Source organism: Protopterus annectens, chromosome 1.part0 (genome assembly GCF_019279795.1).
Source record: "Protopterus annectens isolate FY-2018-M chromosome 1.part0, PAN1.0, whole genome shotgun sequence".
Classification (NCBI taxonomy): Eukaryota; Metazoa; Chordata; order Ceratodontiformes; family Protopteridae; genus Protopterus; species Protopterus annectens.
In genome coordinates, this window is record NC_056725.1 from 1,826,188,447 (window position 1) to 1,826,202,318 (window position 13,872).

Here is a 13,872-nt window from a genome sequence, read left to right on the forward strand (position 1 = left end):
ATTGTTAAAAAATACCAGGGAATGAAACTAGTCATTGTTTGTGTTCATAAAGAAATTACTGTTACTTCATGTTTTTTACCACCATTGATGTGCAGTGATCATAAGGTTATGAAGGTTAATTTGTTGCTAGATAATTCTGCCAAACTGAAATCTAAACCAATGCACAGAAGATTAATAACAGATTATATGAAAGCAAAACGGTCACTGTGTAAAACTAATTGGAGTGATGCCTTCAGTAGAAAAACTGCAGAAGAAATGTGAAAAGTTTTAAAAGAGAAATTGTTTGAATGCAAAAAATAAAAAAAGAGTTTAACATCTGAATCTGGGCACTCACCATCAAGAGGATATATTTCAATAGGTACAAGATACTTGATTAAGGTGAATGACAAAACGTATAAGAAATGGAAAAGAGGTCAAACTACAAGTTTGAAAACTAAAATAAACAAGCTGGAAAAACAAATTAAGCATAGTGTGAGACGATCAAGAAAAACATTAAGAAATTTTATATAAAGATCTTGAGCACAATAGGAAACTATTTTATTGATACATAAGATGTGGAAGGAGTAAGGACATACAGACTGATAAGCTATATGTAGATACTAAAATGTATTCTTAGACACAACAGATTATAAGTACATTTACAAAATCTTATGCAAAACAGTTTGGATTCACAAAGTCATGACAAGTTGTCCTGATGATATCCAGGTAATTTGGGATAATGAAATCAGGTAAGATTTTATTGAAATAGAATGATGCAGACTGGATCCAAACAATGCACAGGGAGAAAACGGAATTAAAAATAATGACCTGAGAACACTTCAGCAAGAACTCATAGTACCATTATATTTATTATTTACTAGGCCTTATAAATATGGGGAGATTCCTCAGGATTGAAGACATGCACTTATTAAACCTGTCTTTATGGTAAAGGGGAGTACGACAGATCTAGTGTCATGCAGATCCCTAAGTCAGCTTTCATGTTGAGGAAAAATAATGGAGAAGGTCATATTGAGTAAGTTATTGTTAGAACTAGAAATGTTGTGATTTAAATCCATATATCAGCATGCTTGAAACTATATCTAGTACCAACTGTAACATGATATTCTATGACAATATAATAACAGATATGAATGGAAATCTGTGCTATTATGTAATTTATATAGATTTAACTTTGGCATTTGATAAGGGCATAGCAAAAACATTGATTAATATATTAGAACAAGGTATCAATGTACTCTTGATAAGTTAGATAGCTGCATGGCTTATAAATAGGACATTACAAGTATCATACAGCAATTGAACAGGTGAAATTTTTGGTTACAGTCAGGGTTCACAGGTTCAATGGTGTTTACTAGGCTAATGACCACAAGGGCCTTTTTAAGCCTAGCCATGCATCCAAAATCGCTGACAAGTTCTGGTACCATTCAGTAGTGTAAGCAGAGTCTTGACAGATGAAACATTTACAAGAAGGGACCTGTTAGATGAAACATTTACAGATTGCCTGTGTCCATTAGAGACACAGGTGCCAAACCAGGAGTGAATTTCCTGTTCCCCTTCCAATTGTCCAAGTTACACTTGAATTGGATTAGGGAAGAACTCTCCTTCACATTGACTGGGAGCCTGCTCCAGAGATGTGGTAGTCTCTCGGATACATACCTGTTTCTCCAGTAGGTTCTATTTATATCACAAGTAAGGTTTAAGTCTTTAGAATAGATAATTCTGGCACTGTTTTTTGTGGATATGTAGGAAGTCCATCAGAGTGTGGTCTGACATTGCCTTGTTTGCCAGGCATAGATCTCCCTCAACAGCCTGTAGGAGACAAAATACAAGTATAAGGCCTTGAGGTGGCCTGCATAGAACCATTTATATATGCCCTGTATTCTTTTAGTGAAGAATCTCTGTGAACGTTCAAATTGTTGGATTTACATACCAAAGGGTGCATTGTACTCAATGATAGGTCTGATGAATACCAAATACAGTGGAACAATGACTTCCTTGGAACTAGATGTCATACTTTTGTTTATAAGTTGCACAACATAGAATGATTTCCTCACTACTGTACACATGTGATCGTCAAAGGCTAGATTACTGTCTATGTGTGTCCCTAAATCCCTGACTACTGGGCCAACTCTAAAGGGTGTATTGTCAGTATGAAAGTTACCAGGGTTGGATGACTTCCCAAATGATACTATTATGCATTTCTTGGCATTTAGTTTTCGTCCATGGCTCTGACACCAGTTGTTTGCATCAGCCCTTCCTTTAGAACATTTGTGTCAGTGTGGGATTCAATGACAGCTCCTAATTTGCAATCATTTGCAAATTTAGTCAGCCAGAGACCATTGACATTGGCCTTGACTTCAGAGAAGTAAATGCCAAAAAGGAGCAGTCCAAGGACTGATCCCTGAGGGACTCCACTTGTGACTGCCCTCTTTGTAAAAGTGGACTTCCCAGTTCTAACTTCCTGGATCCTGTCTGTAAGCAAGCTGTCTATACACTGGGTGATATATGGTTTTGTACCTAATCTCCTGAGTTTGTCAACAATGTCTGAGTGGGGTACTGAATCAAATGCCTTGGTCAGGTCAAGGTAGGCAGTGTGAGCCATTTTGCCCTCATCCATTGCTTTGGTGATCTTCTCAAAGAAGTCCACCAGGTTGAGTAGGCTTGACCTGCCTTTAATGAAACCAAACTGGGTTGGGTCTAGTGTCTGGAGGTTTACTATATCATTATTCATCATTTCCATGATAATTCTTTTTATGGGGTTGCATATAAGACTAGAGAGACTTATGGGTCTGTAGTTTCCAGGGTCTGTAGAAGGCCCAACTTTGAGCAGAGGGTTGACTGTTGCTCTTCTCCATTCATTAGGCATGAAGCCTGTTTGGAGGCTACAGTTAAATAGCAATTCCAGAGGGTCTGATAGGTCATGTTTCATGCAGTTTAGAAGATATCCTGATATACTGTGTGGTTCCATTGTTGCAATGTTCTTGGCCTTAGAGAGAGCAATAAGGACCTGTTCCCTAGTGATAGCAGGGGGAATTATATTTGATGGTACTTCCCAAGTGAATGTTGCGGGGGAGAGAGGGGTAAAGTTGGAGCTTAAATTGTCTGCCAGTAGGTTTGCTATATCTTCTGGCTCAGTATAGGTGGCTCCATTTACAATGAGCTCTGCACACAGTTGTGTATTTTTGAGGTTGTAGACATAGCTAAAAATGCCTTTTGGTTGTCCTTGGCCTGGGAGGCCAAATTTACCTCAATTTTGGCTTTGGTAGAATTTATTTGTACTTTGAGTTTTTGTTTAGTATGATGAGAGTGCTTTTATCCTGCTGGGTGCTGCACCTCCTAATTTTTGTCATGGTTTTCTTCATTCTGTTATACAGCCTATTGATTTTGTAATTCCACCAATTCCACCAGAGTGGCTTGTTTTTTTAGTTAGTTCTGTACCCCTTTACTGGTGAGTACAGGTACCTCTATGCAGCTATTTATATGCTTGGACAGGGTATAGGGTTTCTGTGAACAGTTCTGCATAGGCAGCAGAGTTCTCGGGGTTTATGGAGGCTTGAAATTTTACCAGGCTATCACTTAATAGCAGGGAGTGAGCTTTAGAGTGGTTTTTAAATATTCCAGGGTTAGCTGGGGGTCCAAGTTTTATTTTTACTTCAAAGGACACCATTTTGTGGTCTGACCTCACCAGAAAAGACATTACACTGGGGGTGTGCAGCACTCTCCCATACTAGTGAAGACCACATCTAGTATGGTTGCATACCTAGTTGGTGTATTAACAGTCTGGTCCAGGGAGTTTCTGTTTACAAAATCCAATAATCTATATGCCTGTATGTTTATGTGTAGTATATGATTACCGCTTAACAGTGTGGTAATTAAAGTCACCCATAAATATGGTATTGTGTTGAATGGTGAGTGTTTCTAATAAGTTTAATACATGGTATGGGTTTCCTGGGTCATAGAGAGGACCTGTAGCTTGCAAGAAAGTGATATTGGATTTTGTCTATGGTGATTTGAACATGGAGACGCTCAAGTGCTTTGTCCTGTTTGACCAGCCTTGAGCTATATTTATTTTTGATGTAAATTGACACACATCCACTTTTAGTCCCTGTCTGTGTAGTAGCTGGTTTAAATGTGTGGCATGCATTATAACTTTGCACTGTCAGTGCACTCTTAGTGGCCTTAGACCACGTCTCAGTCACCGCACAGATATCCACATTCTCTATGGTGAAGACAGCTTCTAGGGAGTGGCGTTTTTTTTTTTTTGTTTGTTTGTTTAGACTCTAACATTGAGCAGTAACACCTTTAGATTTTCTTGATTTTTGATTTGCCATGCCGGAAGTACTTTCAGTTTGGCATTGCCTAAAAAAGGCACCATGGGGGCGGATAATGTTTTGGCTAATATTCAAAAGCTTAAAGGGGAGAGATGCAGACCATCCCTGGCAAAGCAGCATGTTCCATAGGTCTCTGTCCTAGCCCCAAACATACTTAGATTGTACCTTTCAAATCTAACTTTTTCATCGGAGGTGTTCTACAGCCTATTTGCAAATGACTTGAAACTGAGTAAACTGATTACATGCGTTACAGACAGGGTATATCTGCAAAAGAACTTGACTAAATTAACCATTTTATGCACAGGATAATACACTGATAAACACATCAAGTATGAAATCTAGCAGACATACATTGAAAGGTGAATATTTAATTCAGAATACAGCACACAGTGATTGAAACATTAGATTAATTTAAGGACCTGGGTATATGGGTAGATCCAGCTTTGAGTTTTTCTAATCATATCAGCCAATTGGTTAGTGATAGCTATAGAGCTGTAGGTTGTATAAAAAGATCTATAAAGTCTAGGAAATCAGAAATTATGAAATCATTCTTAGCTGCATTAGACCCAAACTTGAGTAAAGAATAGCAATATGGAAACCTTATAAGAAGACAAGCATGAGTAAACATATCTTTTCTAGGGGGACAAGCTATACTGCAACCCCCCCCCCCCATTTTGGGCGAATGCGTCTCCCTCACCCCCTGCTAATTATATATACTAACTCAGAGATCTCGCAGTCCCTGGGGAGAGAGAATATTCCACTACCCGAGGATTGTTGATCGCACACAACTGTTAATCAACTGCCTAGTCAACCATAAGCAGTTGACTAGACAGCTGTCAACCTCACCTACACTCAATATTTTTACTAACACCCGTAGATAGATAGATAGATAGATAGATAGATAGATAGATAGATAGATAGATAGATAGATCATAGACAGACAATTAGCTTGGGCTTTCTTGTTTATCACTCTGTTTGTAGCCAAGTACTGCTGGAACAAAGGGAGATCTCATAATAGTTGGTATGATGAAGTCTCCCCTTTTCCCCTCTATTTTATGATCTTGGAGTTAGTGCATAAAGAGGTGGTATAGGTTGGTCAGGGCAACTTGTGAAAACCGTGTATATTAAAGTTTTATAGGTGGTTTAGTGGTGCTGTTTGATGACTTGTGATCAGTGGAATAATTGTTATTTAAAGCTTCACTGACATTTGTAATGTGGTCATATCCTATCATAATACCATATTATCATACATAAGAGCCCCAAAATAGCTGCATACTTGATTGATGATCAGAGCATTGAACTGAATAGATTGCTGGCATCCCATCATGGACTCAGTGATGCATTTTCCTCACTTTCTGTCTCGTTTCCAGGTTTGTGCAATCTAAAAGTTGTTTTATCTATCTATATCTAATTTATATATATATATCTATATATGTATATATATATATATATATATATATATATATATATATATATATATATATATATACATATACATATTTTATATATATATATATATATATATATATATATATATATATATATATATATATATATATATATATATATAGATATATATAGTGATTTACTTATCTGTGTCAAATGGCACTAATATTGACATGTATAATATTGACACCAAATGATCAACATTATGCATGTGTACATACTGATACAGATGTAACAAGCATCATCCCAGGTGCATGCAAAACTTTTAAAACAAAAACCAAAAGTAAACATAGTTTTTTAAAGGGAGGCAAGCCTCCCTGCAACCCCCCCCCCACCATCTCCTGAAAAATATATATATTCTAACTCCAAGACTGCACAATTTTCATGAAAAGGGCAAATTCTCCAAACATGAGAATGACCTGATCTGCTACTTTTGTTGACAGGTTTCGACCATCTCTTAAGTCGAACAAACAGTGTTGACTAAACAGTTATTGACCAAAGCACTATTTGGCAAATGAAGGAACTGACATGGTTAAGTTATTTTTACCTGAATATAGTACATGTTGTCAAACAATTTGATCTGTTGTATTTATTTTTTGAAACCGTACTTGAGAACAATGTTTTTGATGACAATTATTATTTATAGATCCCAGGCATAGCTAAGGGCACATCATGAGCCAATAGCTACACCAGTATGGTATTTGCCTATTGGGAAAATATGAATATTTTTTGGATCAGTGAGTTTTTCACAGTACATTCAATAATTTTATCTTTGTTTTGTTGATGATGTGTTCATGTTATGGACAGGAACATACAAGAATTGGAGAATTTGTTTGAATACTTGCATGGGACCACTTCTTTCTTAAGATTTTTGATGAACCATTCAGGGTCTGTGATTGATTTTTTTGGATGTGAGAATCTGTAGGCAGAATGATCTGACCTTCATTATGGGGCTTTATAGGAAGGAATGCCATAGGGTTTAATTTCTGCATAGACCAAGCATGCACCCATACATGTCTTTTGAAACATAGGCTCAGACCATGCGGGTGTCTAAATTGAGTTTTAGAGATGAATGGTTTAGAAGAGATTTAGCAAGGTTACATCAGGATGTTACTATGCAGGGATATACAAATGAGGAGATAACCCAGGGCTGTAAAGCGGCTGAGCCTCTGAGAGACACACGAGCTAAACCTTATTTCTCTTCACCGAGTATGTGCATAGAACAGGGGTCCCCTTTTTTATAGTAGTGATTCAAGGCCCTTAAGGGGATATAGTTATTAAACAACTGGCCCATTCTTACTATAGATGAAAAGATCATGGGAATAGTGGGACCCATCCCCGATTTTGCTATAAGAATAAGTGATCCTTGAAACAGATGTTATGTTATCCATCTAGGAAGCATCAATCTTCCCATGAGTGTGCAGTGTTTGGTACCTATATATGTGGAAATTGCAAGTTCTGTAGTTTTACTGATGGGACCAATTGTTTTATACAGCCAGCTACAGATATCCAGTATTTTTTTAAGGTTAATGCAGGCTGTAATACGTTGATGTAGTATACCTTGCTTATTGCATAGTTTGTACCTCTTTTATGTAGGTTAAATGAACAGGAGGTTGAGAGAACCTATAAGGGAACATATTTATTATATACGTACACGATATTGCATATTGTATACTTCTCTTCTTGGGACTGGTGCTAACATTTTGCTTCTGGTGAGAGAAGAAGCAAAAGAGTATTGTATCTCAACAGAGTGAAGCTGTGCTGAGACCAGCATTAGTAGTAGCCAGGCAGTAGCCATTCATGTGACTCCCCTCTTTTCATCATTCTTGACAAGCTAATTCGTTATCTTTCAGTAAGTACTGCTTGATTTCTTTCTAACTTCAGAATATCTGCCTAAATACTTCTTCCTTAAATTTTCAGGTTCTATGTATTAGTTTTCCTCAAGTGTTTGGCAGTGCTCTGTACAGACTCAGACACCTTGAGTGACAGTTTTTCTGTAAAAGGAATATATAAGGAAACAGCTCTAGTACTTAATAATAATGACCATCCCTCCTGGCATGTCTAAAGGTCAGTTCCCTATGCTTTCTCCTATTAACTTGGTGAACTTGGGAATTCTGAGTGTAGAAACTGCCACATGTACCCAGACAACCCTCTCCTCTTACCTCCCAACACTCAGACTTGTGATAGATGCACTTATATATCCAAATTGGAAGTCATGCACTCTCAAGCCAAGACCGGAATAGTTGGTCAAGAGGAGAAGGTCAACACCTGCACCACACCACATGCAACACACAGCCCTCCAGAACACCCACCATCACAGCTCTCACATAAAAACACAAACCACACACCCACCTTTGCGGAGGCTCTAAATAGAAATCTACCCAAACAGCAGAGACCTCCAAGGCAAAAATGCACTCAACCACCACAACACAGCATAAACTATAAGACACATAGCTCACCTACACAGTGTGCCCCTCAACCTAAGCCCCTAAGGCAAAACAACTTGCCCAATACACTAATCATAGGTGACTTGATAGTGAGGCACACTGATGTTCCACTCACTAGGCTGAATAAGGAGAAGGTAACAGTCAGCTGTCATTCAGATGCCAGAATCCAACACATAACACATGTACTCAGGTCACTCCACAACAGGTACAAGTATTACTCTGTCACTGTCCATATGGGTGTGAATGACCTGAGATACACCTCCCTGGACTACATGAAAACAGACATGGAGGAGCTCTTGGATTATGTGGCCCAGCAGGTATGACCCTAGACCTGAGCAGCATCCTACCGTTGCCCAGAAAGATACCACAGTACAAGCAGAAAATGATTGACATCAACAATTGACTAAGTTTCTGGTGTCATTCTAAGGGGATCCAGTATCTGTCTGCTTGGGATGACATGATTGACAGACCTCGATGGTTTGCCAGAAATGGCCTGCATATGTCCCCCTGGGTTTCCAGATACTGGCTAAGGCTTTTGCCACCGCTATAGTGCATTTTTAGGCAATGTTCCAAAGACTAAATTACCACAGTAACAGCTATAAATAAATGCAATCTGAGGGTCATGCTGCCCAACGTTAGAAGTTTAAATCTCAAGATGCACTTGCTCGAAGCACTCCTCAAAATGGAGAACATGGACATTTGTACTGTAACGGAGACCTGGTTTAAAGCAGCAGAAAGCACCCCTGTACTACCAGGCTATAACTCATTCCACACCTTTCACCTCCAGAACATGGACCAAAGCTCCAAGACAATGGTGTCTCCATATTGATAAAGGATATGCACACCTGCAGACTAGTAGCCTAGCATAACACATCTGAGATATTTCAGGTACAACTAACATTGGTTAAGATAGCGATTCAGGTCGTAGCCTGCTATAGGTCCCCAACCATGTCCCAAGACTCTCACTCTACATTCCTAAGCACCCTGGAAACTATTAGGGTCCAACCCAACACTCTCATACTATGTGACTTCAACTACCCCTCCATCAACTGGCAAAACTACTCATGCACCAATACACTGGCTCAATGCTTCCTGGAATTCATCACTTCCAATGCCCTGGACCAGCTCATTCTTACCCCCACTAGATGAAGCAACATCCTTGACCTGGTTATTACTAACATGGGTAACCATTGCTCTACACCAATAGTCAATTCCTCCCTGGTTAGATCCGACCACAAACTAATCACCATGGAAATACACATCTCACCCACACCCACCACAAAGGTAACCACCATGAAAAACTTCTCCAAAGTGGACTTTGGCCTCTGAAAAACAGAGGTGGCTAACTTCACAGCACCCATGTCAATGGAAAATAGATGCATGACTGCCAAATCATACACCAATGCACTGTATGAACATGTACATAAATGCATGGAACTAGCCATGCCCAACAGAAACAAGATGCTCTCCTCCAAAAAAAGGAAGCCAATCTGGTCCCCAGCCATTAATTAACTCTACAACAGAAGGAAGAAACTGTTGCAGAAAAAGGTGAAGTCCCAAGACTGGAAAATCTCCCTTATTAGCCTCAACAAAAAGTTGAGATCCCTCATCAAAACCTCTAAAGCCAGCTATAAAGGCAGAATTGCAGCAGACACTAAACACAACCACAAAACCTTCTATACTTATAGCAAGAATCCCCATGGCAATACCCAGGTTTGCTCTGAGTTACTGCACAATAGTACCTCATATACTGAGCCAACAGATTTTGCCAACATACTGGGCGACAGATTGAGTGCCAACTTTACCCTTCTCTCCCCAATCACAATATCGGAGGAATGCCAGGTATCCAGCATTACTGCGGCACAGGTTAAAGCTGCATTGTCCAAGCCCAAGAATACAGCTTCCATGGGACCCAACAATATCCCTGGATGTGTTCTACATGAACTACAAAGTGAACTGGCACCACATCTGTGTGCCTTGTTCAGTCACAGCCTCACCTCAGGCTTTGTCCCTATCGAATGGCAGACTGCTACAGTCATCCCTCTCCATTAAGGGGGAGCAACTACAGACCCTGGGAATTATCACCCCTTTAGCCTGATGAGTCTGATATGTAAGGCTATGGAGCGCATCACCATGGACCTAATTAACAAGGATATGGGGAATCTCCAACTCGAGATCCCATGCAATTTGGTTTTGTGAAAAGTAAATCATGCCTGCTCAACCTGGTTGACTTCTTTGAGTCAGTCACTAGAGCTGTGGATAAGGGCAAGGCAGTTTATACAGCCTACCTCAATCTGGCCAAGGCCTTTGATACCATTCTCCACACAGGAATTACTGATAAACTCACCAAACTAGGCATCAACCCCTGTATCAATAGGTGGGTTGCAAACTGGCTCACAGATAGAATACACAGTGTGAAGGTAGTGGACTCCAAGTCAGACTGCTAACCAGTCATGAGTGGAGTCCCACAGGGATTGTTCCTGGATCCTGTCTTGTTTGGCATCTACTTCTCAGAAATCCAGGCCAACACAGAAGGACTCTGGCTGACCAAGTTCGCAGATGACTGCAAGCTGGGAGCCATTATTAACTCTCCAAGTGATGTAGACATCCTACAGAAAGGCCTCACTGAGACCAATGACTGGTGTCGAAACCATGGCCTTAAGCTTAATGCCAAAAAATGCATCATCATCACCCTTGGGAAAAACTCAGTTCCCACTAATTACCACATCGATGGAAGCCCACTGAACACTGAAGGCATTATAAGAGATCTGGGGACACGGGTTGACAGCAACCTCTCCTTCGACCACCACATTGCCATTGTGGTCAGAAAGTCCTTCTATGTGGCACATCTCATTACCAAGGGTTTTGCATCCAGGAAGAAAGAGGTCATCATTTCTCTCTCTACTCTTCCCTCATTAGGCCAATCATCGAGTATAATGCCCCATTTGGCATGTACCTCACTAGATGCATGCAACAGCTGGAAATCCCACAAAAGTACCTCATGAAGAAGATCCTAGGCCTTAAACACATGTCCTACATGGACAGACTCAAAAACCTCCAGCTATTCTCTGTCTCATATCTCCTACTTAGAGGCAATCTCTGCTTGACTTACAAAGCCATGTCTGACAAAGCTCTGTTAGAAATGCTACAGCTAAAGAAATCCCAATCCCTCCACACCACATGCTCCAGAGACCTCAACCTCATTACCACGATCAACAGAACATGCTGGAGGGACAGATTCATAACCCAGAGACTGCTCATGCTCTGGAATAGACTTCCCATTAATGTCAAGCAGAGCACCTCGCTGGCCCTCTTCAAGAGAAATCTTGATGAGTGGATGGAAAATAGAAAGTTCACCCCTGGGATCACCCCAGTGGTTCTACTTGACAGAGGCACTGGGAACTAACGTTGGGTGGCATGATGCCAGGGCACTTCTATGGGCTAGGCTTGTAAAGGCTCCAGTGCCATTAGCCTAGTACACACCTATGAATCTATGAACATGAGGGCAGTAGTTTGAATGCTATTGCAAAGCATGTTCTAGAGAAAGGATATTTACACATTTAAGTATCTTGCAATCGATAAGGTTTATGAAAGTATAAGAAAGGGTGACTTTGTAAATGCCACTGAGAAGACAAAGTTAGGATGGATTATTATACTGAGAGCGGACAAAGGAACTGGCTTAAATAAACATGTTCATTTGAAGCCAGTCCTTAAATCCCATAGATTTAAAAGGTGACAATAGGTTATGGATAGGATGTAATGAATGTATGTATTTTATACGTTCCTGTTTTGTATTTGGTGTAATGACTGTATATATTTTATATGTTGGTATTTTGTATAATAACTGTAGGGTTTTATACTATTGTTGATATATTTGATATTATATATTTGTTGATATATGATATCAACGGATAACTGGTGCCAGAGCCATGGCCTAAAGTTAAATGCCAAGAAATGCATAGTCATACCCTTCGGGAAAAACAAGGTTACCCCTAGCTACCATATAGGTGGCAATCCACTGAGCACAGAAGAAGTCATCAGGGATCTGGGGACCCAGGTTGACAGTAGCCTTTCGTTTGACACTCATGTTGCTAAAGTAGTTAGGAAAACCTTCTACATTGCCCACCTGATCATGAAGGGATTCACATCTAGATCAAGGGAGGTCATCGTCCCCCTGTACTCATCACTCATTAGACCTATGATTGAGTACAATGCCCCATTCGGAATGTATCTGACCCGACACCTGCAGCAGCTGGAAAGGCCCCAAAAGTTCCTCACCAAAAGGATAAAGGGTCTCAAAATATGTCTTATGCTGCCCAACTGAAAGAACTCCAGCTCTATTCAGTCTCATACCGCTTGCTCAGAGGTGACCTGTGCCTGACATATAAGGCCATGTCAAACCCTGATTTGATGAATATGCTTCACCTCAAAAAATCTAGATCCCTCAGAACCACAAGGGCGGGAGACTTAAACCTTGACACGGTTATTAATAGAACGTGCTAGAGGGACAGATTCATCACCCAGAGACTCCCTATGCTGTGGAACAAAATCCCGGTACATGTGAGGCAGAGCACCTCGCTGGCCTTGTTCAAGAGGAATCTTGACCAATGGATGGGAGATCGCAGATATACCCCAGGGATTACTTCAGTGTCACTGCTTGACAGAGGCACAGCAAAATAATAGGCATAGTTTTATTCAAACTAAAGGGGTGGCGAAAGCCAAATAACTATGGGCTAGGCTTATAAATGCCCTTGGGCAGATAGCCTAGTATGAACCTATGAACCTATGAACCTATTTCTTTAAGTGTGATTGTAGAGATTGATAGATTGGATACATAGTAACCTTGGTTACTTGAAATGCATGGGTTACTATTGGAGTGTTTGAAACTATCAGATGGTGTCAGTAGATATAAATGGATTGCTTTTGTTTTATGTATTATGGTCTGATTAAATGATTTTATCATGAAAGCGCTAACTTGTTTTTTTAAAGTTATTTTATATTGTGAAAGTTGTTTTTATTTGTATTGGTATTGGTATGAGCAGCCGTGGTCTGAATTTTGAGTTATTTTTCTCTATTAAATTAATTCCTCTTTAGCCATTATTGATCTGGTAATGTTAACATCAAATTTAAGAAATTGTTGTGAGTTTTTTTAGATATTCCAGAACAAATCATAAAATGAAACTTAAAAGTCTGCCCAACAAATGGGAACAATTAAAAGCTCTGATCACCTTAAATAATTATACAATTGTTGCAGTTGTGGAAGCCTGCACTACTTCAGATTCAGTAAAGCACAATACAAATGTTAAGACTGTTTATGAGAAGGCCATGAAGGTGGTAGCCTACTTTTGTTAAATGAGACATAAAAACTGAGAGATTTTAGCACTACAAATGCATAACATACTTGACTTCCTAAATGTAATCTAGTTATCTGTTTTTACAGTCATGCAGCAACTCCAGACACGCATTTTGAATGTTTATCCTGGTTAAATAATGTTTTGTATCCCTCTGACTTCAACAATCCTAAAATTAGTTACTACTGTATGTCAGGTTCAGCATGCTCTGAACAAGAGTTTTTAAACTAAATGGTACTGAAGGGAATGGAAAGTTTAGTTAAACAACCTAATCACAACAATAATATTTAGCTTTAG